The following is a 25036-nucleotide window of genomic DNA, read 5'->3' on the forward strand; positions in this document are numbered from 1 at the left end:
CAGGGTCCTGGGATCAAGCCCCATGTGGGGCTCTCTGCTCAGTGAGGAGTCTGCTTCTTTCTCTCTCTTCCTCTATACTCTCCCCCTCTCTCTCACTTCATTAATAAAAAATTAAATCTTAAAAAATATATATTACATAGAGGAGCCTTCTTTTCTCCCTGACAAAAAGAGGTTTGTTAGTTCACAGGGGTTACAACCTCAAGTTCTCCGGGGCTCAACCACGTCACACAATCCCGTAGAGCTGGCTGACAGGACGTGAGCGTCCAGGAGTGGGGAGGACTGTCTCTACAGCATGTCCTACCTGTTGGCCTTCATGACACAAAACCTGTCTAGGCAAGTGGGTCAGTTTTGCCTCCTCTAGATTAGAGGATGTCTAAATTCCCTTTGAGCTCCCAAACCCTGTGACTGATTATTTTGAAATTTCACATCTGGCATGGGAACTCGCTTAGAGCTCCTTTTCCAGTATTTATTAACCTGCATGCCTCTTGCTGGTCTCCTATCGTTGCAAAATCATCAGACTTCACGTAGCCAAGCAGTTACTACTTGAATTGAAAAGTTCACATAACATTTTTCATGTATTTGCTGAACTTTGCCCCAAGGCTCAAATTCTCTGGTCTCTCTTAAAGGACCAAACTACTGATTACAAAATGACAAGGTATGGATTATTTTTCATGTGACCTTTTCACATCACAATGTAGACAGGCCCGGTTCACCTCTCCCAAGGTTGCACCTGATTTCTGCTTTCTCTCCCTTGAATATTCCAGAGCTCGCTTACCTCACCCGATTACAAAACTATCTGAGCCCTCTGTCCTGCTTAATCTCTTCAACCTCTTCACCCCACCGTGTGCCCCCATACACCTTCATCCCCCTTCCACGCCCCGTTTCCTCCAGACACATACCTCCTAAGTCTGTCCCACGGGGCCAGAAGCATTCTCTGCCATGAAGACCAAATGAGGGTCTGGGTCTGGAGACAGCAGTGAGGACCCGAAGGGGTTGCTGCTTCTGGCATAAATAAGCAGAGGGAGGAGTCTGTGGGAGGAGTAGCCAAGAGGGAAGTCCTTAAAGGGGGGATACCTGAGGACTGGTTTGTTGAAAGAGGGGGCCCTTGGACTGTCCCAACCTGGCCGACCCCAAATAACTTTGTTGTTAAGGCCGGTTCCTGATACTGTGGTCTGATTCATTCTATCTGGAGTAAAGCATTTGGGGCTGTTTATTATTGTGATCATGATAATGATGTTGAATCAGAGTGATATTTGGCGCACAAGAACTCAGAACTCCAAATTTCTAGACCTAGTGAGTGGCCCACCAGGCTCTGGTGTGCTATATTGCTGGCAGCTGATCCCAAAGAAAGGCAGCAGTGAGGTCAGGTGTCCTCAAGTTCAGAGTCCTGGGCTGAGAAGAGCACCTGTAAGATTGCAGCTGTAGCTAGTGAGGTTTCTGTTCCTGAGGTAGGTGTTATTTACATGTTCCTTTAGGTCCACTACAGACAGGCTCCTTGGGCTCTTGTTACAGCTTGCTGCTTTGCACCCCCTGGAATCCCTCTCTATTGTTGTTTCTAAGGCCTTCCCTGCTTGGCCCCTGCCAGCATCTCCACCTTATCCTCTACCATGTGATCCTTTTCCACTATGGTCCAGCTATACTGTGTTTTCAATGTAACATATACTTTAAAAAAGCCAAACAAATTCCACCCCAGGACATTTGCACTGATTATATCTGCTACTGGAACACTCATCCCACTATTACTGTTCTTCCCTTATATAAATATCTGGCTCCCCATTATCCATGAGTCAGCTCACTGATAAGAGCCTTTCTAAGGGTGTTAGTGGCGGAGGTGGGGGATGTAGGGGCGGGTGCCTGGATGGCTTAGTCCACTGGGTGTCTGTCTGCCTTCAGCTTTGTTTCCAGGTCCTGGAAACTAAGCCCGCATTCATTCGGCTTCCTGCGCAACAGGGAGTCTGCTTCTCTCATTCCTTGACCTCCCCATTGCTCATTCTCTTTCCCTCTCTCAAATAAATAAATAAAATCTAAAAAAAAAAAAAAAAAAAAAAGAGTCTTTCTAAGGGATAACCCTGACTTCCCCCTCAATCACCAGAACACTGTTTTGTCTTCTTCATAACTATTAGCAATACCTGAAATTATTGAGTTTATTTGTTTACTTGGGTATTTCTCCAGTTCCCTCCCCTCACTAAATTCTAAGTGTCCCAAGGCAAAGTTGAGCCTGTACTGCTCATAACATTACCCCACCTCCAAGATTAACACTTTACGCACAGTGGGTGCTTACTGTATGTGCATGGACTAAATAAATGGGATACAGTTCAATCATTGACTGTGTATTATTGTGTAGCTGACATGTGCCAGGCATGGTGCTGAATGTGGGCAATATGACAAACAAGACAGGCAAAGCCTCCCCTCAGGAGGCTTCCTGTCTAGAAGGGAAGACAGTCCTTAAAGTCACATTCACTTGATTGAAAATGCATCTTAAAAGAATAAACACATAAAAAAATTGTTTGTTATTTTTCACAGTTTGGCTATAAATGTGCATTTCAGAAATGTTGGTGGGGGAGATAAACTGTCAGTCACAGAGCCCAGAGTTCTCAAGACTCCAAGCCACATTTATAAATTGATAAAATGATTTATTCCTAGAAACTTGATGGGATCCCTTGGAGCAAATGACCCATTTCTAGTTCTCAGACTAATTTTTTTGCGGAGAAGTTTAATCAAGACTGCCCTGTGGCACTAGCATATTTATCACGCTCAGTGAGTTTAATTCGAGAATGACCTTTGAATCCATGTTTCAACATCAAAAGAATTCAGATTCTGGGGGTGTCCTAGGACTCTCAGTGTCCTTTGGAGCTTGAAAAAGAGATCTGGCGTAAGTCAGGGATTGCAACAGGCCAACAGGGCTTCCTCAAAAGTTTCAGAAGAGAAGTTGGGACCAGGTCACTTGCTGGTGAATATTGTGATATTGTGAATATCACAAATCACACCATAGTAATTTGGTTGGAACCCTCCTGTTTCCCTTTGGCCAAGTCTCTACTTGGTTTATTTCTTTCACTTGCTAGGCCCCTGAAGGCATCCAGACATCGGGTTGCATATACTAACAATTTTAGGATTCCTGGGCATTTTCGGACAAACAAATTCTGATTTGGAGAAACTCAAATGCTAAAATGCTGGTGATTTGGTACCGAATCCAAACATCTCTAATACAAAGAGGTCCAAGACACAAGGATGATAAATCTCAAATTCTAAAGATTCATGAAATAAAACTTTTTCGACATGTTCTTTCGAATTTCCTCAGCAGGAACACATTTTATCCTTTGGTGGTTGTTTAGTTACTATGACTGCCTAAAAACCACCCTGAAATGGTTAAAAAATAACCATTTTTTAATGCTCATGGATTCTGGGCATTGGGAATTCTGACTGTGCAGAGAGGGGGCAGCTTGTCTCCGCTCTGTGATTCCAGGTTTGCCCCTGGGAAGAAGAGGGGAGTGAGTCAATGGGTTAAAGGCTGGAATCCCATAGAGACATCTTCACTCACAGGTCTGGCGGACGATGTGGGTAACTGACTAGGCACACATGCACGTGATCTCTCAGTGTGGCCTCTCTGCACACGTTCATCTAGACGTCCTTCCAGCAAGGTAGCCGGATTCCACAAATGAGGGTCACAAGAGAGCAACGCAAAAGAAGAGAGCAAGGGTGCACAACATCTTTATAATCTGGCTCTAGGGGTCATTGTAAGAAGAGTATGTGTGATGGAATTATTGCAGGAATCTTCAGAAAATGCAATCTGCCACAGGGATAGAGTTGACTTCCAAAAATAGCTGAAGTGCTTAGGTGTCATGTTTGTTGAAAAACGTAAATGAGGGGCCCCCCGGCTAGCTCAGTCAGTAGACCATGAGACTCTTGATTTCAGGACTGTGAGGTCAAGCTCCATGTTGGGCCTGGAGCCTACTTTAAAAAATAAAAAAGTAAATAAGGGGTGCCTGGGTGGCCCAATTGCTTAAGCCTCTGCCTTAGGCGCCAGGGTCCTGGGATCCAGCCCTGCACTGAGCTTCTCGCTCAGCAGGAGCTTGCTTCTCTCTCTCTCTTTCTGCCTGCAGTTCCCCTGCTTGTTCTCCGTCTCTCTCTGTCAAATAAAAACTTTAAAAAAAAATGTAAATGAGTGAAGCTGTTTTAGATTCAAAAGATGAGGAGTAAATAATAAGAACATTAAATAATAAGGACACTTCCTTCTGTGGATCTCATCCAGTCCAGAATTCGATTTCAACAGACCTCTCGTGGAGCTCTTAAAACAACCAGCATCATTCCCCCCAATTACCATGACAGATCTGATTAGGCATTGCATTAAGTAAATCATCTCCTAGGGGTGTAGTCAAAGAACTGACATGCAGGCAGGTAAATTCCTGCCTTTGGGTTTATTAGGGAACAAACAGATAACCTCATCATCTTACATCTCATTTAGTCATCACCAAAAGCTACATTTTGCTTTGGGTCTGTATAAATTCTGAGGTGCTAGCAACAATCCTCGGATCCTAAATGTGCTCCCCCAAATGTCTTCCAAAGCTAGGTTCTAAGCATTAGCTTTTGGAGGTGAGAAATCTTCCCCCTGAAGATTAATAATTAATAATCCCTGTAAGTATTAGAGGGTGTCTACAAAGGAAACCTGGTTGATATTGTTTAGCCAAGTGACAGGAAGATTCCCTTTTCAAGGAGATCCTATTAATATCCCTTGGAACAAGCATCCTATGGGAAGTACTGCCTGTGGTCTTGCCGCTAAAAATATTTGGGAATAGGGTGGCTGGGTGGCTCAGTCATTAAGTGTCTGCCTTTGGCTCAGATCATGATACCAGGGTCCTGGAACTGAGCCCCACATCAGGCTCCCTCCTCAGTGGAAAGCCTGCTTCTCCTTTCCTGATCCCCCTGCTTGTGTTCCCCTCTTTCTCTGTGTCTCTGTCAAATAAATAAATAAAATCTTTTTTTTTTTTTTAATGTTTGGGAATAGCAACAAAAAAGGGACTGTTGATTTGCCATTGCATGCCCAGCGTTCATGTCTAACTTCTGATTGAATTGGTGCCCCAGGATCTGATGAACCAAGGAGGATGGAGGACACCAGGGGCCACTTGATAAAGACTCATTCATAGAACACAGTGGTATGGCGCAGGCTCCAGGGCCACTTTCACGAAGGTCCAATGCAATCTGAGGTACAGACTAAAAGAATCACAGAGCTGGAAGAAGTCCTAGAGATCATCCACTTTAACACCTTTATCTTAAAGATGGAAAGTTAGGCCTACCTCTACTGGAACAACTTCCCCAAGAAACACTTGCCAGTGTCAGACCAGAGCTGGAAGCCAAATGTACTTTCCTAGAGCTGTTTTTGCAAGTATAAAAAGCACATCTATATGATCTCAGAGTAAGTCTGGATCCTGCACCTCCTAGAGGCAAAAATTTGGAGTCAAGCCTTGGGATACCCTGCCATTTATTAGCTGTCTAATTTTAGGCATCTTACTAACTCCCCTTCTCCATGCATGTTATCTCCTCTGTCAAATGAATGATACTGTTCCTTACTGCCTTACCAGGGGAGTTGTGAGGGTCAAGAAAGGTCAGGTACTACGGGAGGCTTACGCAAATGTCTGTGGTGTTTGGTTTGCTTGCTCTCTGCTGGGATGCAGTTCTCTGCGTTCCTAGAAGTGTGACTCTGGACTCCTCAGTAATCTGATTGGTTTGGGATGTTGATAGACTCACCCAAGCAGTTAGTCATTTAAACTAGCTGCTCTCTTTTTTTTACCTCTTTGCAAATGAAACAATATTGCCCACAAAATTGAGGGCAAAAGCTGGAAGCACATTTCCAAAGAGCCTGAGAAATAAAGCCCAAGTAAGATACCACTGATGTCTCCCCTCTCTGCTTGAGGAGCCAGAGGCTCTAAGGTTCATCTTGAAAAATTCTGGACATAGGGAGGCCAGTTAGACAGGCCTTTTGCTAATGCTAATAAGGCTCAGGCAAGAGTAAAAATAGAGGCCCATACACTCTATGTCCCTTAGCCCTACAGTATGCTCGCTTTGTGGAGAAGGGCACAGCCAGAAGAGGACAAGGACATGTGCCCCTCATGCCTGGGTCTAATGGACACTGAGGTTATTAGAAGTCTCTCACAAAAATTCAGTGAAGGGTGACAAGGTTGTGACCAAAGGAATGAAAAGGAGACAGCAACTGGGAAGGTCACATAGGGAAGTTTCTGTGGTATTTAGAAACTACTGAGATAGGGGAGAACAAAAAAGAAAGGAGGCAACAGAAGATAAGAAATTTTTCACTCCTGGGTTATTGGTGGGGCCAGGAGGGAAACTTCTGACATAGTTCATCTCAGATTTCTGTTAGCTTGTATGATTTTTCATGACGGAGCAACACTCTCAGATATTTTCAGACAGAATTGTCACCTATTCTTATGTGTTCAGAATAGTGCAGGTACTGAAGCATTTGCTCTAAGCATCACATATAAGAACATATTTGCTTAGAAATGTTAATAGTAATATCTTCTAGCAACATAGCTTAGAAAAATGTGTAATACCTTTTCGAATATTATGTTATCTCAAGTCATGCAAATAGATGTCATTCTGTAGCCTTTAAGGTGGAGAATTTGGTCAGCAGCAAAATAGAGCTATTAAAAATGTTTTATCATTAATTTTTATTTTTATTTTTATTTTTATTTATTAATTTGACAGAGAGAAATCACAAGTAGGTGGAGAGGCAGCCAGAGAGAGAGAGAGAGAGAGGGAAGCAGGCTCCCCGCTGAGCAGAGAGCCCGACGCGGAACTCGATCCCAGGACCCTGAGATCATGACCTGAGCCGAAGGCAGCGGCTTAACCCACTGAGCCACCCAGGCGCCCCTATCATTAATTTTTAAAATACACTTCTGGAGTGGAATGGGGTGGAATTTTACTAAGCCTGAGACCTCAAAAGTCCGAGACATGAATTTTCCTATTACAAATCACTCCAGCTGATTCATAGATAGAAATATAGAGATGGAATATAATTATTCTAATTGGAATATGGCCATGACACCAGCCAGCCAATATTCCAGTCATTAAAACAATGGTTATTTTTTCATCTCATTGCTTTTTATGAGACATTGCAATAATGGTTTGTGCCAAATAACTCTGACAATGTAATTGAATTCTAGAGTTACTATTCTAAACTTATAATATAAGAAACATTTGTAATATAAGAATGTGTCTTTCTTCAAAGGTAATCCATCAGAAGTTTGATTGAAAGATAACAATATTTACTCTTATGAAAGTTCCTACTGATAAATAATAAATTATAGAATTCCCACAGTGTTGTTCTTCCTAAAAAAGAGTGAATAGTAAATGGTAAATTTTTTAAATGGCCAACTATTTCTTAATATTGATAACTATGCAGGGAAACCATGTAGACTTAAGTGTATCTTGGGTTGCAGGCCCTTAGAGCATTTGGTAATCCAGTGTGCCCCAAATCAGAGCCTGAGGAAGAGGGAGCAGGACACGATGTAACTGGAAGGTGACTGGGTCCTCATCACCAGCACCAGCCCACCAAGCACATTTGACAAACCCCAGGTCTCAAATGGGGATGGAGGGAGGTGAAGACTAGGATAGAGGTGAAGGTGGGGGCTAGATCTCTAAGAAGATCTATCAGGGGCACCTGGGGGCCTCAGTAGGTTTGGTGTCTGCCTTTGGCTCAGGTCATGATCCCAGCATCCTGGGATCAAGCCCCATGTCTGCCTCCTTGCTCAGTGGGGAGCCTGCTTCTCCCTCTCCCTCTGGGCTCTGCCTACTTATTGCTCTCTTTCTCTCTCTGTCAAATAAATAAAATCTTAAAAAAAAAAAAAAGGTATATCAGAATAGGTTCTTGCTCTTCAGAGAGCACTGAGAAGCAAGGGGGTAGAAGGCTTTGCTAAGCAAGTCTCCCTGAAACACCACTGAAATCTTAGGGACCCAATCAATCACATGCTTTCTCCCCTTTCATTTGGAATCAATTAAGAAATACACATGCAAAACTAATGGGAACAAAACCACATTTTTAAATTAATGGTAAAGCTGAACTAGACAACCCCACTACTACCCAGGTTCATGTAGGAATTCAGCTCTACCTGTGGGTAGGAAAAGCTGTTCTGCAGAGCATACTTGACCTATCTCTACAGGGAAGGGAGTTTCCACCCTTATTACCTATCAGACTCAGGGAGGAGGCCTAGAGAGACATCAGCCTCCAGAAAGTAGGCCTGCACCCCCATCCAGATCCACTTGCTTCATAGGAACAAAATCAGAGAGATGGCGCAGCAGGTCTGAGCCAGAGGGATCGAGCAAGCAATGTGACCTTTACTCTTCTCCCCGGTCATATCAGTCACTCCTCCCCAAAAGGCAGAGCTGGGAGTGCTTTCTCACTTTCCTAGAGAGGACAAAGTCTGGGCAGAAGTTACTATTCTAGGGGTCAATGATGGAACATGAGAAGAAGGAGAGAAGTGTTCTCCCAGCTCTCAATGTGATTCAGCCTTATCCCAGCAGAAGAACATTCTAGAACAGTTGGGTCCTGGAAGTTAGATTTTTATATGAACCCAAGTTTTAATCAGGGCATAGCTAGGTAACATTCACTCCCTGTGGCTCCTGGCTGGGGAGTCAGGGGAGGCAGATGGAAGTTGCAGTTAAGCATTTGCAACTGAAACGCTGAGATCAGTCCTGAAAAGGAGCCAAGGACTGCCTTCTGAGAACCCTGTGCTCTTATTCAGAGGGAAGAAAATAATGTATACTTATTCTTATTTGGAGCTGCTCTGAGGAAAGAAGGGTGTCTCCCTTCTGCATTCTGGGGCTGTCAGGGAAAGAAAAGTCTGGGGTGGGTGTGAGGGGCGGGAAGGGGACCCTAGATATGTGTACATGAGTAAGGTTGAGTTTTGGCAGAAGTCTGAAAATTAGGTTGATTTCAGATATCCTCATTCTGCTTTTAATTTGACCAAAGCCCTCCTGCATGATTTCCTTGTCTTCCAGATGACCTTTCCTTCCTCCTGAACTCATCAAGCAAGCATTCCTTCATTCTTTCAGCACAGCTCGAAGGTAGATGGTGGGAGGAAAATTAATTTATTAAAATCATTAACAGTGAAGTGTGAGTCTCAGCCCTCCTTAGCCATCTTGGATGTATTTGTGTTTAAAAGGAAAGACTGGTTTACAGGTATAAATATCTCAGTGGTTTAAATTTCAGGCAGAATTCTGAAGCTATTTGCCTGGGAATCAGGGATAGAATTGTTCCCAGCACCGAGTGGACAATACAGCCTTCTGTGAACGTGTAGCATGAGTAAGGACCAGGCACAGATTCAGCGGAGGTCAAGAAGGATAAAGACAAATGGCCATTGGTTGGCATCAATGAGGTCACTGGTAGCAGGAAGAAATTGGGGAGCAGCGGTAGCAGTGATGTTGGACAGTGATACAGGTAGCATGAATCCAGCCAGTAGTGTCTAGAACAAAACATTTACTTCTCTGAACACCTGCCCTGATAAGTAGACTTTGCTTTTTCTAAGCAAACCACAAGTATTTCTTTTCTAAACCCCCAGTCTTGAACAAAGGAAATGCCAACGTATTCCTTTTCTAACTGTGGGACTTGTGCTTGGTGGTGAGGTCTGCCCTGGGTCAGTGCCCTGGATGTGTCCTATTCACACCCTAAGCATAAGTCCTTATGTTCAGCCAAACAGGCACCTGATTGACCTCATATCCTTCACACTTCTCTCCTGGCCTCAGACACTGTTCTCCCTGCCACCCCTCCAATCCTGCTTGCGCCCCTTCTTAATTCTGCTCATCCCTCAGAGCTGGCTCGGGTTTTCAGACACTTCCTTCTCTGAATATGCTTCCCAGAGTACCAGGATCCCTTTCCCTTCCTGAATTTCAAGTCTTCTATGAATAGTCATAATGGCAATAATTACAGTAATAATAATGATGTCCTACATTTGAATCCTAGGAATTTTTTTTTAAGATTTTATTTATTTATTTGACAGACAGAGATCACAAGTAGGCAGAGAGGCAGGCAGAGAGAGAGAGAGGAGGAAGCAGGTTCCCTGCCAAGCAGAGAGCCTGATGCAGGACTCGATCCCAGGACCCTGAGATCATGACCTGAGCCGAAGGCAGAAGCTTAACCCACTGAGCCACCCAGGCGCCCCATGAATCCTCGGAATTTTTTTAAGTGCTGACACATTCTGTATTACATGGGTCCATCACAGAATCATTTAACAGATAATAAGGGATTAATATTACTCCTAATTATTCCTACCTAAAAACAAAATAAAACAAAAACCAATAAAGAAATTGAGGTCCAGGGAGAGTAATTCTTCTTTCAAGGCCACATATCCCAAGATGTATTATTATCTGCCATTCTGGTCTCTCTAATTTAAGTTACAATTTCTGATTAAATGTTATCTTGCATGGTTTTCAAATTGTTTCCTGTTGCTTGCCTCAGCTCTATAATGAGATTATACATTTCTTCAGGACAGGAAAAATCTCTTGTGCATTTTGATAATTCTTCAGCACCCAGAATTATATTGAACACACAATTTTGGCTTAGAAAATGCTGCATTGATGACATGGAGGGTCACATGTTTATATTTCTGCACATTCTGTGACTGTGGATATTTGAGTTTGCTGGAAGGTGTCATGGCCCTGTGATTCCATCTGACCTTATTTTGGGTGTTAGAGATCCTGGGGCATACATACTGAGAAGAAGCCTTCTACTATTATCAGTATTCGTGGCTACCATTACTGACCTAAAGGACTTTAAGGTTGGTGTCAAGATGGGAAGGAATGAAATATCTCTGTTAAATGTGTCACCTCCATAGCCCCTGCAATATTAATCTGGAAACATATGCCCTGCCTCCATCTGCTTTGAAATTCCTTGCCTCCCTCTCTCTCATCAATAGTGACATCTGACCTGTGCCCGCTTTAGTGGGAAGAGGGAAAGCACCTGACCCTCTGACTGACTCAGTGATAATTCTGGCAAAAAGAAGGAGCTGCGAGGGTTAGCAATTGTGCAGGCGACTTTGGCCATGTGAGAGGGAAAGTGGGGAGGCATGCATGCTGTCTCTCTCTGCCAGGGCTTTGCAGAAGCAGGATGGTCTGTGGGTTACTCTCTGGCTCAGTGACTGCCCTCTGAGGGAGAAGAAAGAGAAGAGACCTGCACAAGCTCCAAACCAGAGTCCTGCAAGGTGAAACAACAAAAGATCATTATATTGATAGGGACAATTTGGGGTTCAGTTCAAGGATGTCACGTCCCAGGAGGGATGGATCCATTGGTTAATGTATCCACTGGCTTGTTGCCATGTAGATTATGTCTCACAGTTAGGGTATATAATCTCAAAATACAAGGACATCATGAAAATTTGCTTAAATGTACATCTGTAAATAGAGTGGAGCACTGCGGTTTCAACACTTGAAGCAAATCCTACCAACTATTGATCATTGCATAAAAGATTCATTTGAGCCAGTAATCAAGTTCGAGTATGTACCAATGCCAGTAAGACTACTGAGGCGAAAAACATCAACATATGCCTCCTGGTTTCTGAGTCAATCTTGTGTATCACTTTCAATAAACATGTAACACCTACTTCATCTCTCAATGATAATATCAAATGTTCCAGGGAACCTGACCTTGTTCAGAGGGAAATCAATCAAACTATGACAATACGGGGATTAATCATCTGCCTTTGGGTCATGCCTCAGGTCATGATCTTGGGGTCCTGGGATGGAGCCCTGCATCAGGCTCCATGCCAGGTGGGAAGCCTGCATCTCCCTCCCCCTCTGCTGCTCCCCCTGCTTGTATTCTCTCTCTCTGTGAAATAAATACATAAATAAAATCTTAAAAACAACAACAACTACGACAATATGGGATGCCTGGGTGGCTCAGTCAGTTAAGTGTCTGCCGTCAGCTCAGGTCCTGATCCCAGAGTCCTAGGATTGAGCCCCATGTTGGGCTCCCTGCTTGGTGGGAAGTCTGCTTCTCCCTCTCCCTCTGCCCCTCCCTCCTGCTCTTATTTTCTCTCTCTCTTTCCCTCTTTCTCAAATAAATAAATAAAATCTTTAAAAAAAAAAAACTATGACAATATAATAGATATCTTGAAACAAAAATAAGAACAGGAGAAAATTTTAAAAAGTATTTATTATGCTAAGAATTATTTCCTTTCCCAGAATTTTGACCCTCTGATTTATCAGACAAGAGAAGTCTTAGAATAGGCTGTGAAATAAAAACAAAGAATAGTTTCAAAATTCTGAATAAGGAAACATTTATTTTGCACATATTAAAGTATAAAAATCATATTAGAGAGCCAAGACTAGCAACAGGAAATAATTAAAAAACAATGCAAGGTAATATTTAATCAGAGGCCAAACTTAAAAATCAAGAGACCAAAATGGCAGATACGATGCATGGATGGGGGTATGTAGTTGGAGTTTAACTCATGATTGAAAGTAAAATAGCAACTATTCATGTTATGATAATTATATGCCAGGTACTGTTTAAATGATTTGAATATATTAACTGATTCAATTCTCATAGCCTACCAATGAGATAAGGTTTTGTTGAACTCATTTTACAGATGAGAAAACTGTGGCACAGATCAGTTAGGTAATTTTATGTTATACCTGAAGTAAAGCTTCAGGCGTGAAGTGAAATACAAATATGCAGTCCCTGGTCTTAGTTTCATGATAAGCAACATCCAGAACATCCATCTTCCTGTCTCCCAGGCTATAACGGACAGAAGCTATCAGCAGCGGACTCATTAACCATCTCGTGTAGGCAAAACCCCAGCTTGTTTGTAGGTCCACAGCCTATTTGCACGCCCACCGCTGCTTCCTCAGAAACCCAGGTTGCATCAGAGGCCTTAATTTGTGCCATGGAGACATGATCCACCACCCCAGGTGCACATCTGCTCGAAGACAGCCATCTGAAGGCTGGCCAGTGACCTATGGCTGGCCTTACCTGAGACCTCTGGCCAGCACTGTGGTGACTGGACCAGTCAGACATTCTCCCTTTGAGACTTTAAATTGAGAGGCAGAGAGGGGATGCTGAATGAGTGAACTGGTGTTGAATGAGACAGAGAAACGGAGAAAAAAGCAAAGAGGAATCATGAGGTGGTAAAAAACAGGAGAAAGCAGGAACTGTGAGGTGGATGGGGAAAGTGGGGGGGGGGGGTCAGTCCACGGGGGGGGGGAGAGAGAGAACAAGTGATGGCAGGCTCTGGAGACCTGTCGCAAACTTGGCCACGGAGGAGGGCTTCAGCTGAGCCCTGAGATGATACTGGATTACGAGAGCCACATTTGAAATGTCATGAGTGACATTTTCGTGAAACCAGGAATGCAGTTACAGAGCTGGTTCCTAGTCCCCTTCAGGTTTCCATGTAGTCTTATAATCTAATTCCATTCATGGAGGTATTTTTATTATTTTCTTGCATTTTGCAACCTGAAAGAATCCCACTAATCCAGGGGTTCATAATCCCAGACTTTTCTTTGTTCCCTCCCCTTTCATAGGCCATTACCAAATCCTGTCAAATTTGTTCTCTGACCCCTCTCTCCATACCTATCTCTTGACTGCAGCACCTTAAGTCTCCTACCCACATGGCTGCAGGGGCCTCCTGGCACAGCCTGCTTAAAAAATTCAGAAGCATAATTTTCTAATTTGTTTAAATATGGTTCTGATGAAGAATTTCAATGGGATTAGCACTTGTTTGTTAAAAAAAACAAAACAAAGCAAAACCAAAAAAACCCCAACCCTGTAAATCAGCCCCTTCTGATTAGTATGCTATCACCACTGATTGAAATCAGAGAACATGGAAATTTCCTAGCTGAATTTCAATAAAAATGCTTGCATAATGAGTGTGTAGGATTGAAGAAATAATAATTATCGTGATTTATAAGCACACTTCTTCCTCAGTCTGCTTTACTTTGGTGAGGGATTTTTTTTTTTTAAGATTTTATTTATTTATCTGACAGAGAGAGACCCAACAAGAGAGGGAGCACAAGCAGGGGGAGCGGGAGAGGGAGAAGCAGGCTCCCTGCTGAGCAGGGAGCCCCAGGACGTGGGGCTCAAACCCAGGACCCTGGGATCACGACCTGAGCCACGGCAGATGCTTAAGGACAGAGCCACCAGGTGCCCCTGAGGTATCTTTTTTATTTTTTTAAATTAAAATTTTTTTTTTAATTTTTAAAAGATTTTATTAATTTATTTATTTGACAGAGAGAGAGAGATCACAAGTGGGCAGAGCGGCAGGCAGAGAGAGAGAGAGAGAGAGAGGAGATAGAGGAGGAAGCAGGCTCCCCGCTGAGCAGAAAGCCTGGGATCACAACTGGAGCCAAAGGAAGAGGCCCAACCCACTGAGCCACCCAGGCACGCCACCCCCACCCCCAGGTATCTTTTATAAGCCACGACAGCCACTAAAACCAGAGATCAAAATATACCCATCTTGTGTAAGCCCAGCTTATCGCTCACATAAATTTTTTTAATTATTGTTTTTAAGAACAAATATTAAGAACGATTTTTAAGGCATATTTAACTCATCTAGATCAGTGCTATCTGGCTCATCAAAAATTCCTTTTGAGTATATGGTTTATAATGTATGAATATTACATACAGGTGTACAAGCTCAAACAATACTAATGGATGATGTGTGTGATGAAAAATCCCGGAACCCCTGTCCTGCGGGATAGAACATTAGGTTTTCAGGGTTCTCCCGCCGCCATCCTCCCCTGCCTTACCTCCAGCCATTCTCAGCCATCGCTCCTCCCCTGCCAGCCAGCTAGCCATTTCTGGAAGCTGGCACTGCTCCAAGCTGTAAGCCCAGCTGCCCTTGCATCAGGTCACCTCTGATAACATACCTTTATCCTCCTCGCATGAAGACAACTGGCTAAATTGTATTCTTTTAAGGAAACTCAGGGTTCCTAACCTTTAATTCCCTCCCCCTAACAGTGAGGCAGACTCTAATGTATACCAGTAGCCACCATTTCAGTCACGTCTGCTCTGTCTCATGTCGAACTACGATGTCGATGCTAATACTCTCATTTTATGCTAACAGCATCTGTCTAGATGGATCCACATGTCATTAGCCTAGCAGCTCATTATTCTTCACAACTTCCCCTTGCACAACTGTAGTGCAGTTTTCCTGCAGTCCATGGGTGGTAGGCTTTGCCAGTGGCCCTTCGGTATCCCCTCAGCCAGTCCTGCTTCCAACCCTTGGCATTTGCAGGTCTGCCTACTGCATGCCCTTTGCTCCTGCCGGGTGCAGGCAAGAATGTGGAGGAATAATGCCTCCTGGGAGCAGCACCCCATTCTGAAGGGACGGGCGGATACCCCGGCTCTCCTGCCCTTTGGCCTCCTCCATCTGACACTGGCCCCGGGGTTCCTCAGTGGGATGAAGCTTCAGTGGCTCATGGTGGTGACTTGCTTGACAATGCACCTTTTCTGGCCTCCTTTACTTTCTGTCTCACTTCCCTACTTGCCTACAAATAATTCCTGGGATCACCTCTCAAATCAACTTTCATTTAATAAGACTTACTTTGGGGGAGCCCTAGAGAAGACAAGATCATTTTGAAATTCTCTTATTGCAGGCTTAAGGATGGCAAATTCAGTTTGGTTGATCTGAAAACATCTTCATTGCATTCTTATTCTTGGGAAATGGTTTTGATGGATCCACAGGCCTGGGCTGTCAGCTGTTTTGTCTCGGACTTTGAAAGTGCTATTCTGTGGTCTCCTGTCATTCTAAGTATTATTCCTTTGTAGGTGATCTGCCCTTTCTCTCTGAGAAAAGATTTTTTCTTCATCTCTGGTGTCCTGCAGATTTCACTATGATGTGACTAGGTTTAGATATTTAAGAAATTACTTTTCTTGGCATAGATTGCTTTTACTGTATCTTTAAATTCTTGTCTTCCACCATTCTGGAAAAATTCTCAGCAATCATCTCTTTAAATATTGCCTCTCTTGCATTTTCTCAGACCTCCCCTTTGGAGACTCTAATTAGGCATATGCTAAACATTTTCCTCTTTTCTGTCTTATCTTTGCTCCCTGCACTACATTCTGGTTAATTTCTGACGCTCTTGCTTTCAGTTAGCCAATTTTTGCTTCAGTTGTTTCTAATCTGCTATTTAATCTCTTTATTGAGTTTTTAAAAATTCTGTACTTATATTTTTTATTTTAAAAGTTCTATGTGTTTCTTTTTCCACTCAGCCCCATCATTTTTTATTGTTTTTCCACCCATTTTTGTGATTCCAACATTTATTTATTTACCATGAAGGATAGTTGGAAGAAAGGCAGGCAGAGTCGAGGGCCCCTGCCTTAAGGGGAAACCACCCTAAAAGGATTTTACACCCACCCTGGAAGGACCCCTCCACACGTTCCCATATGACAAGCAGATAACAACCTAACTGGATGCCAGGTGAGGGAGGGTGAGTCAGATTAAAATAGCCCTCCCTCCACAAGCCCATTACAAACTCCTAGACATGGAAACTTTGGTGGCAACCCTGTCAGGGTCCCTCCCGTTTGGGGAGATTTGTATCTATCACTCATTAAACTTTGTACTTTCTGCTTTGTACTGTCGCTTTTTATCACTCGATCAACTTTGCTTTGCTGCCCACCACTCTTCGTCTGGTCTACCTCTTCGCTCTTCAGAACCGCGTGACCAAGAAGGAAAAGAAATCCTACAGCCCTTAGATGTTTCCTATATTACTATTTTATAGCCTTTATTTGGTAATTCTAGTATTTAAAGTTTGGAGGGTCCTCATTCCTCATAGTGGTGACTTACGAGGAAGGTTTTTGCTGATTCCCACTCATGGTGCCTTTTTTCCTTATTGATCTTTTTGGTAATCAGTGAATATTTGATCTTAACCTACAGGAACCCTCAGGGTCTAAACTGAAGTTGCTTTTTCAGAGGAAACTTTCATTTTTATCTGCAGGCAGGGGCCACTGCCTTCAGAGACCATTTGGCCCCTTCCAGGATCCTTGGCTTAATCTAGAGTTTAAGGTTCACTTTTGTGACACAAGATGTAGGCTCTGTTATGGGCGGAATTGTCTCCCCCAAATTCACGTGATGAAATCCCAATCCCCAGTGCCTCAGATCGAACCCATAACCATATTTAGAGATAAGCTCATTAAAGAGGTGATAGCTTTAAAATTAGGCAGAAGCCCTAATCCAATCAGGGCCAGCCCTTCATCCAATAGGACTGGATCCCTTCCAAGGGAGGCAAGGGCACAGAGATGAACATGTGAAGAGGCAGTGTGATGGTGACAGTCCTCAGGCCAAGGAGAGTGGCCTCAGAGGGATCCAGCCCTGTTGGTGCCTTGATCTTGGAATTTTAGACTTCAGAATTGTGAAAAAATGAAATTCTGTTGTTTTAGCCAGCCAGTGTGTGGTATTTCATGATGGCGGCCTAGTGGACTAATAGAAGCTCCCTAGTACAGTTCATTAGGATTTGCCCTCAGGGTAAACTTGCCTCCTGCAACTTGCCTCCTGTGTGCTGATTATTCATCACCCTGGTTTCAGCACTCGCATTTTAATCTCTGTCCCTGGGAAATGTCCCTCACTTCCTACAAGCTCATTGATGCAAAGAAAATACGTTTCATTGCAGATCTAGCTGTTTTGTGGGGGCATCTAGGCAGGGCCTCTGGTCAGCCAGGCTGTTAGGAATGCTACATATTCTACCGCTTCCTTAAGTACCACTTTAACTCTTCTTTTATGACACTGTCCTGAGTGACCTTCTCCTGTGGCAATCCTTTCCCTCCTTAAGACCTTAGCATTATATAGATGTCATTTACTGCCACTCAGTAATTCATTTAGAATTAGTCACCGACTATTTCCTTGAAAACAGAGGTCAAATCCTACACTTCTCACACAGCTCACAAGGCACCCCAAAGCACCGTAGGCCCACATTTCATGTTTATGAAATGAGTGTATATAAAATAAAAAACAAAGGACCAAAACTCTTTTAGCTGCCCATACTACACCAAACAGACCGCATGAACCACGGAGTTGAGTGCGACTAGGAAGTGACCCAGATGTGCTTTAGCTACCAAACCCTCACGTCTGAGGCCAGATTCATAGACAGCTTTTGAGGAGTGAGTGAAAAGACCTTCCATTATTGGTCAGAAAACACCGCCGAAGGAAACGAAAACTGAAGTGAATCAGATCAGCCATTCTAATGTACTTTGCAAACCCTGCTCTTCCTGAGAAACAGCAAAAATAATAGAAACTAAATTTATCTGGCAATGCCTCACACCAGAAAGGAAAATACAGTCACCTGTTGTGACTCATGCAGCCTGTTTGGCAATGATTTCCAGATTCCTCTTCCAAGTAAGAAGCAAGACGGAAGATCTAAGATTGTTTAGTTAAGTCTGTGTAGCTACAGATATTAGACTGCAACCACATGGAGGCACTTACAATATGGGGATTTAATCTGAAAATAAATTCTGATCTCTAAAGATTGTATTTATTTATTTTTGTGAGAGAGACAGGGCATGTGCATGCACACAAGGGAGGGGGAGTAGTATGGGCAGGGGTAGAGGGAGAAGGATGCCAGGACTCTGGGATCATGACCTGAGGCAAAGGCAGCTGCTTAACCAGATGAGCACCCAGCTGCCCTGAATTCTGATTTTTAAATTTACTGAGATTTCAGGTTTCTTCTATTGATTGTGCCATGTTGTGTGTGTGGGGGAGTGGCTCCGTCAAAAGAGTGTGTGACTCTTGATCTTGGGGTCGTGAATTTGAGCCCCATGTTGGGTGTAGAGATTACAAAAAAATAAATTAAAAAATTTCCATGTCATATACTAATAAAAGGGATTAAGCAGAAAATAAAGATTTAATAGCTATATAACCATATGCTCCCAAATCCTTTGTTATTCTAAAGTTTGATTTTTATTATTTTCTTACAGTAATCTCTACACCCAACATGGGGCTCAAACTCACAACCCTGAGATCAAGAGTCACACTCTCTACCAAATGAGCCCACCTTAGGCTCCCCTAAGTCTTGATTTTTAAAACGCTAAGAAAGATGCAAAGGTAGAAGAGGGAGGTGGAGCTGGGAAGGAGAATTGGGTGAGGGATGGAGGGACGTGCATGCTGAGAGGAGTAAGGAACCAAGGCCACCTTTTGGGGTGACTCAGGAATCTGGATGTGGGTCTCTTCCCTTCCAGTTCTGAGGTGCTCCTGGAGAGGTTCAAAGCAGGCACTTGGAGTCTGGGACAAGAGGGTCAGCTGTAAACTGTATGTTACATGTCCTGTCTTTAACTGGGGGCGTTCTGTGTTAGTGATACGGGACCGGCCACTTCTTCCTTAGCTATGACCTGAGAGAATAATGCTAGGAGCGAGCTGATTCTTAGGTCAGTGCAAACCCCCAAAAAACTGGACTAAATTTGATGTAGATTCTTCAGTGGACTCCATTTTCTGAAAGGCCATGACATTAAAAGATGATGTAGCCTTGTAATCGGAATTTTGATGGTCTCTACAGACTTGTCTTCCTATTGTGTGTGTGTGTGTGTGTGTGTGTGTGTGTGATTGTGTGTATTTGAAACAAACTCACAGGCTGCTTACATTTACCTTCCTTTCTCTTAAGGGAAGGGACAATTGTCCACAAACAGGCCCAGACTAGTTGCTTTCTAGCCCAGCACTCGCATAGCCGGTGATATGGAGGGATATCTATTTACTTAAGTGATATGTCTGTATCCCTCTTTTGTTAATAAATCGATATCCCTTTATACTCATTTCATGAAAAAAAAAAAAACAAAACACGAAATCCCCGAATTTCCTACAAATCTTTCTGTGTCGCACACATATTTCAACATCTGTCTTCACCTCATGAAAACACGACAATTTCCTGTTGACTTGATTTGTCTCATGCACGTGCTATTAGATCTTATGACTAACGCACGCCACCTTCTGAAGAGGACCTAAATAACCTACCTGTAATTCTAGTTCTTTTGTAATAGACCCACAACTGGTTTCTCTTCCTGGTCTAGTTAAGGCAGGTGATGTGAGGTAATTTTTCTATCCCCTTCCCCATGGGGGTGGGGGAGGTAGTGGGGTGAGCTGCCTGTCCCCACAATGCACGTCTGTGTCAGAAACAAAAAGAAACATGATATCCAAAGGGTTTCTGGGGAACCGTAATAAATAGTTTTCACTTATTACAGCTTTTATAGTCCAATCCTCCAAGGTGCATAAAACCAGCACATTGAGGTAGGGCAAATGAGTCTAAGCGTTGGAGCTCAGCTTTCTTGTCTCATAGAACGCCCCAGAGAATACCTGAACCTCTGTGTAAGCCAACACCAAGGTTAAAAATACCTCTCTCTGCTCTGGCTGAGGGAGAGTGGGGCTTCACCTTGAAGACTAGCAGTTAAGGCCACAGCCACTGCTGCCTGACTTGGGCATTCTGCTTCTGGAAAACTGCTTAAACACAAGGGTGGCCCACCACACACTTTCCCTAGAAGCATAGTGGGGACAGTCTTGAGCTGTCATAGAAATTTCAGACGAATTGAGAAAGGCTTTCTCCTGGGCAAAAATACATTCCCTATTCTAACAAAGAGCCACCTAAAATTCTCTTTCTGGTGGATGCCTATAGACAAGTGAACAAGTAGACAAGTAGACAAGTGAAAATGCAAATCCTCCCAAGAATGGTAACATACATCAATGTGTGAAACAAACAGCAGCAACAAAAACCTTGTAGTTGTTGAAAAAGTCCTATGTGCAGGGCACCTGGGTGGCTCAGTGGGTTAAGCCCCTGCCTTCAGCTCAGGTCATGATCCTAGGGTCCTGGAATCGAGCCCCACGTCAAGCTCTCTGCTCAGTGGGGAGCCTGCTTCCCCCTTTCTCTCTCTCTGCTGGCCTCTTTGCCTGCTTGTGATTTCTCTGTCAAATAAATAAATAAAATCTTAAAAAAAAAAAAAAAAGAAAGTCCTACATGCATATGCTTTAAAAAAAAAAAAAAAAGCTCTGATGGTACACAAGGCTATACATTAAAATTAGTTTTCTTCCCCCATAGCTTCAGTCTCTGTGCAGTCATACTCATCAGAGTCAGGCAGATGACAGATGGGTGTCCCTCTAGAGCGGTTCCCTTTGTTTCTTACCTAGAGTTGTGGCTCCTCCTGTCCCTCCAATCCCCATTTTTTTTTTTTTTTTTTTGCTTCCTTGCTTTCGATAGATTGATTTAATCTGAGGGTTACTTAGCACTTGGAGCATTTCCTTCCCAGCTGCTGCTCCATAGTCCATGATCCTAACAACAGGCCAAAGCTAACCTGTCTTAAGGATGATCCTGAGGCTGGGTTGCCTGGTGGGCTCAGCTAGACTAGCATGTGATTCTTGACCCCAGGGTCATGAGGTCAAGCACCACACCTGGCAAAGAGATTTCTTAAATAAAAACTTGGCGCCTGGGTGGCTCAGTGGGTTAAGCCGCTGCCTTCGGCTCAGGTCATGATCTCAGGGTCCTGGGATCGAGTCCCGCATCGGGCTCTCTGCTCAGCAGGGAGCCTGCTTCCCTCTCTGTCTCTCTGCCTACTTGTGATCTCTGTCTGTCAAATAAATAAATAAAATCTTTAAAAAAAAAATTTACCAAAAAACTCGGGAGGGGGTGGGGAAGATGATCCAGAGGTTCTGCATTTCCTTGAACAGAAGAAATAGCTGAGATCACTTTAAAGGGGCTTCTCTGAGTAGGTCACAGGTTCATAGAACAAATTCCTTATTCCACAAAACATGGTAAAATATTTAGGATTTGGGGTCAAGTTTTAAAATTAGTGGCTCTTATAAACTTTGACAACGAGGTAAAACTTCAAAAGTCCCATCTTCTTCTACTTCTTCTACAACTGGATACTCTGTTGTTACTCTTGATTTGTCAGTTATGGGGTTTGGGCAAAGGGAAGGACCAGGCAGAACAGGTAGACTGAGATCAGAACAGCAGTGGGGGGCAGGCTAGCGCTGTGCTTCAGAAAGTGGAAACAGATCTTGCTCCCAAGGAAAAAAACAGGTGTTTCCTTAAATATCCTAATTTCTTTTATGGGGATTTCTTTTTTTAAATTTAATTTTATTTTTGTTTTATGGGGATTTCTTCCAGGCCGTGTCAGGGCTCCTGTTTGTGACTTATGAGATTCCAAAGGTAGACTTGTAAGTAGACTCAGGTCCATGTAACAAGTAAGTAGGTTTTGGGTTTCATAAGACTAAGATACATGTGTTCAATCAGTTGATATGTGGGCTATATTCTATGCCATTGTCATTTATGTCCTTCAGCCTTTCTGTGAGACGCTTTCTCCATTTTATAAAATACACTAAGAATTCTGGCACTTTAAAAATGTTTAACCCAAATCTCTATTTTAGATCTAATATGCAGGTTACAGGAAACTTAAGGAACAGAGAAACGAGCTAAGCTCCATCCACAGGATGCCATCACCAGGAGGCTGGTATTCTACTAATCAGCCCATCCTAGTCCCCAAAGAGCCAGTAGCAGGAGAAAAGGGAATGTTGCAGATGAAGAGACAATCAAGACTTAAAAAAAAAAAAAAGGTGTGATGTGTGCTCCTGCTATTAGAGCCTAGTTTCTTTCTCTCTTTATTTTTAAAAAAGATTTTGAAGTAATCTGTACACCCAACGTGCCCCTTGAACTCAAACCCCAAGACCAAAAGTCACATGCTCTACTGACTGAGCCAGCCAGGAAACCCTGGGATCCACTTTCGACGAACAACTATAAAGGACGTTACTGACAATTTGAGAAATTCTAACTGGGAATTGTATATTCAGGCATGTAATTAGGTAATTTAACTTTGGTTCAATGAGAAAACGTTATTTTGGGACGCCTGGGTGGCTCAGTTGGTTAAGCAGCTGCCTTCGGCTCAGGTCATGATCCCAGCGTCCTGGGATCGAGTCCCACATCGGGCTCCTTGCTCAGCAGGGAGCCTGCTTCTCCCTCTCCCTCTGCCTGTGCTCGCTCTCTCCCCTCTCTCTCTCTCTCTCAAAAAAAAAAAAAATCTTAAAAAAAAAAAAAAAAAAAAAAAAAGAAAACGTTATTTTGACTGTAAAAAAAGTTCCCATTTTAAAAAGAGGGTACCCCGAAGTTAAGCAAATTGTGTTGTGCTCCCCGCCCGCCGAAACTTTGAGTTCTTAAGATATAAGATGAAGGTTGTCAGGTCAGGGTAGGGTGCAAGGCTGTGCGACATTTTTATTTTCCTTCTGGTTAAAACCAAGTGTCATCCTGGACACCAGTGTGTGTGTTGGGAGGGTGGGGGGGTGGGGGCGGGTAGGTGTGTGGGGAGGAAATTTCAGCAAATGGAAATGTCGACAGCCATGCAGGTCTTTCTGAGTTGCTTCTTTGTGGGCAGTGCGTTCTTGTATGAAGTTTTGCTCCGTCAGCTGAGCGGCGCCTGTGTTATGTAAAGCTCCGGGTTCCTGCATCACAGTACTTAAGCCTTCTTACCCACATCCTGTCACATTCAGCCGCAGATGTGGGAAGAAGCTCCAAGCAGCACGAAAGGCCTACCCTGATATACTGTGGGTCAAGATGAACTGCAAGGACTCTGGGTTAGGAGGGAAGGCAGAGGTAAAGCCGGTGGGTCCCTGGGAGGGCTGGTTTGGATTGGCCCTGTGGCTCGCACACTCATATAGCTGCCTGCAGTGGTCCCCCCTCGCTGCCCCCCCCCCCCACCTGGGCCTCTACCAGAACCTCAGGAACAGCTTCCCCTTGGGACTTTTTAAGCTCATCTCTGTCAGTCGTCTATTTCTCAAGGCTGGCACTCGCGAGCCCTGCTGGGCCTGGCTGATGCTGAAGGCCGTGTCCTTCTACACATCCAATCTACGGCTTTGATGAATGGGCTAGGGGGGTGGGAAGGGGGAAGGGATGTCTGAGGATGCCAGGCCCTGAGTGTTAACTGAGTATTTGAATGTTGCTGGGGAGCTCTCTGAGCCGACACCACAATGCCCATCTGTCCATTAGCAGTAGGCTATGGATTAGAAGTGGTAGAAGGGATATCTTTAAATAGATTTCTTTTTTTGTTTGTTTGGTTTCAGGCCTAGTGATTGAGGTCACTCTGGGAGAAGCTTCAGAAGTAGCAGGAAGCTCTGGTCAGAAGCTTGGGGTTTTACATTTCACAACCATTATCCTCCCTCCCACTTCAATGGGAGAAAGAAAAGTTAGGTGGGTGGGGTGGTGTGGAACAAGGAACAGGAGTCCTCAGTCTAGGAAACTCAGAATTATAAAACATTACAATACATATTTTATACGACCGAACCGCTGTGGGGGAGGGTTCAGCTTAGCACAGCTCACCTTCCTCCGGGCACCCTTGGTGCCCACCACTCCCGAAGTCAGCCCGCCTCCCAGGTCCCTTCGAGCCCACTCACTTGCTGTAAAAGGCAGGAGCTCAGACCTGGTTTCCGCTCCGTGGAAGGACTGGACTTATCCCAAGTCTTAGCTTTCATTCCTAGCTCCGGCGCTTGCTGGCTGTGCTGTTTTAAACATGTCTCTCCCTGGCGCTCAGCAGCTCGCAAAGACGGCTGAGATCAGGGCGTCCGACGTCAGACTTTGCTGGGGGCAGTTCTGGGGTGGGGAGACAGAGGAGGAGAGAGACAGAGAACCGTGTGGAGTTTCTTCCAGGTCTACAGTTCCTCCCCTCCGCCCTCCAAGTTGCTCACAGTCATATTCAAACCTTATTAAACTTCTTATAATATTGATAATTATCGTTTCTTTGTAATTCATTCTTTTGAAAGTTTAAATTTGCAAGTCATCCTTGGTTATTCTTTCAACAGTGTGGCATTAGCACCCGGTGGAAGCAGTGCCCTGGGCTCCTTCCTGATGCCCCGGGCTGGGGTGGCGGCGGGGTGGGGATAGGGCGGGGTGGTTAATTTTGCCTCCAAGCCTTACATCACTGTTTACCAATTCTTTCCTCCCTGCCTCATCACTTAAGCGTCCTTAAAAATGGCATCTCCCTTTAGTGACTGTACATCGAATAATGACGTTGTTACCTTCAGCTCCCGGGTCGGGGAGGTCGGCCTGTTTTTCCCTCCCTCTTTGCAATCTCGGGCTTCTTCCG

General features: G+C 43.9%; 1 long non-coding RNA gene across 1 annotated transcript; it reads right to left on the reverse strand.

The window, feature by feature from the left end:
• Window positions 1-905: 905 nt before the first annotated feature.
• On the reverse strand, window positions 906-25036 carry LOC131998739 (uncharacterized). The gene is made up of 3 exons (XR_009398844.1): window positions 24969-25036; window positions 24348-24543; window positions 906-1002 (listed from the first exon to the last, which is right to left on the reverse strand). It is a non-coding gene; the product is annotated as an uncharacterized LOC131998739 (long non-coding RNA).

Source organism: Mustela nigripes, chromosome 13 (assembly GCF_022355385.1).
Source record: "Mustela nigripes isolate SB6536 chromosome 13, MUSNIG.SB6536, whole genome shotgun sequence".
Classification (NCBI taxonomy): Eukaryota; Metazoa; Chordata; class Mammalia; order Carnivora; family Mustelidae; genus Mustela; species Mustela nigripes.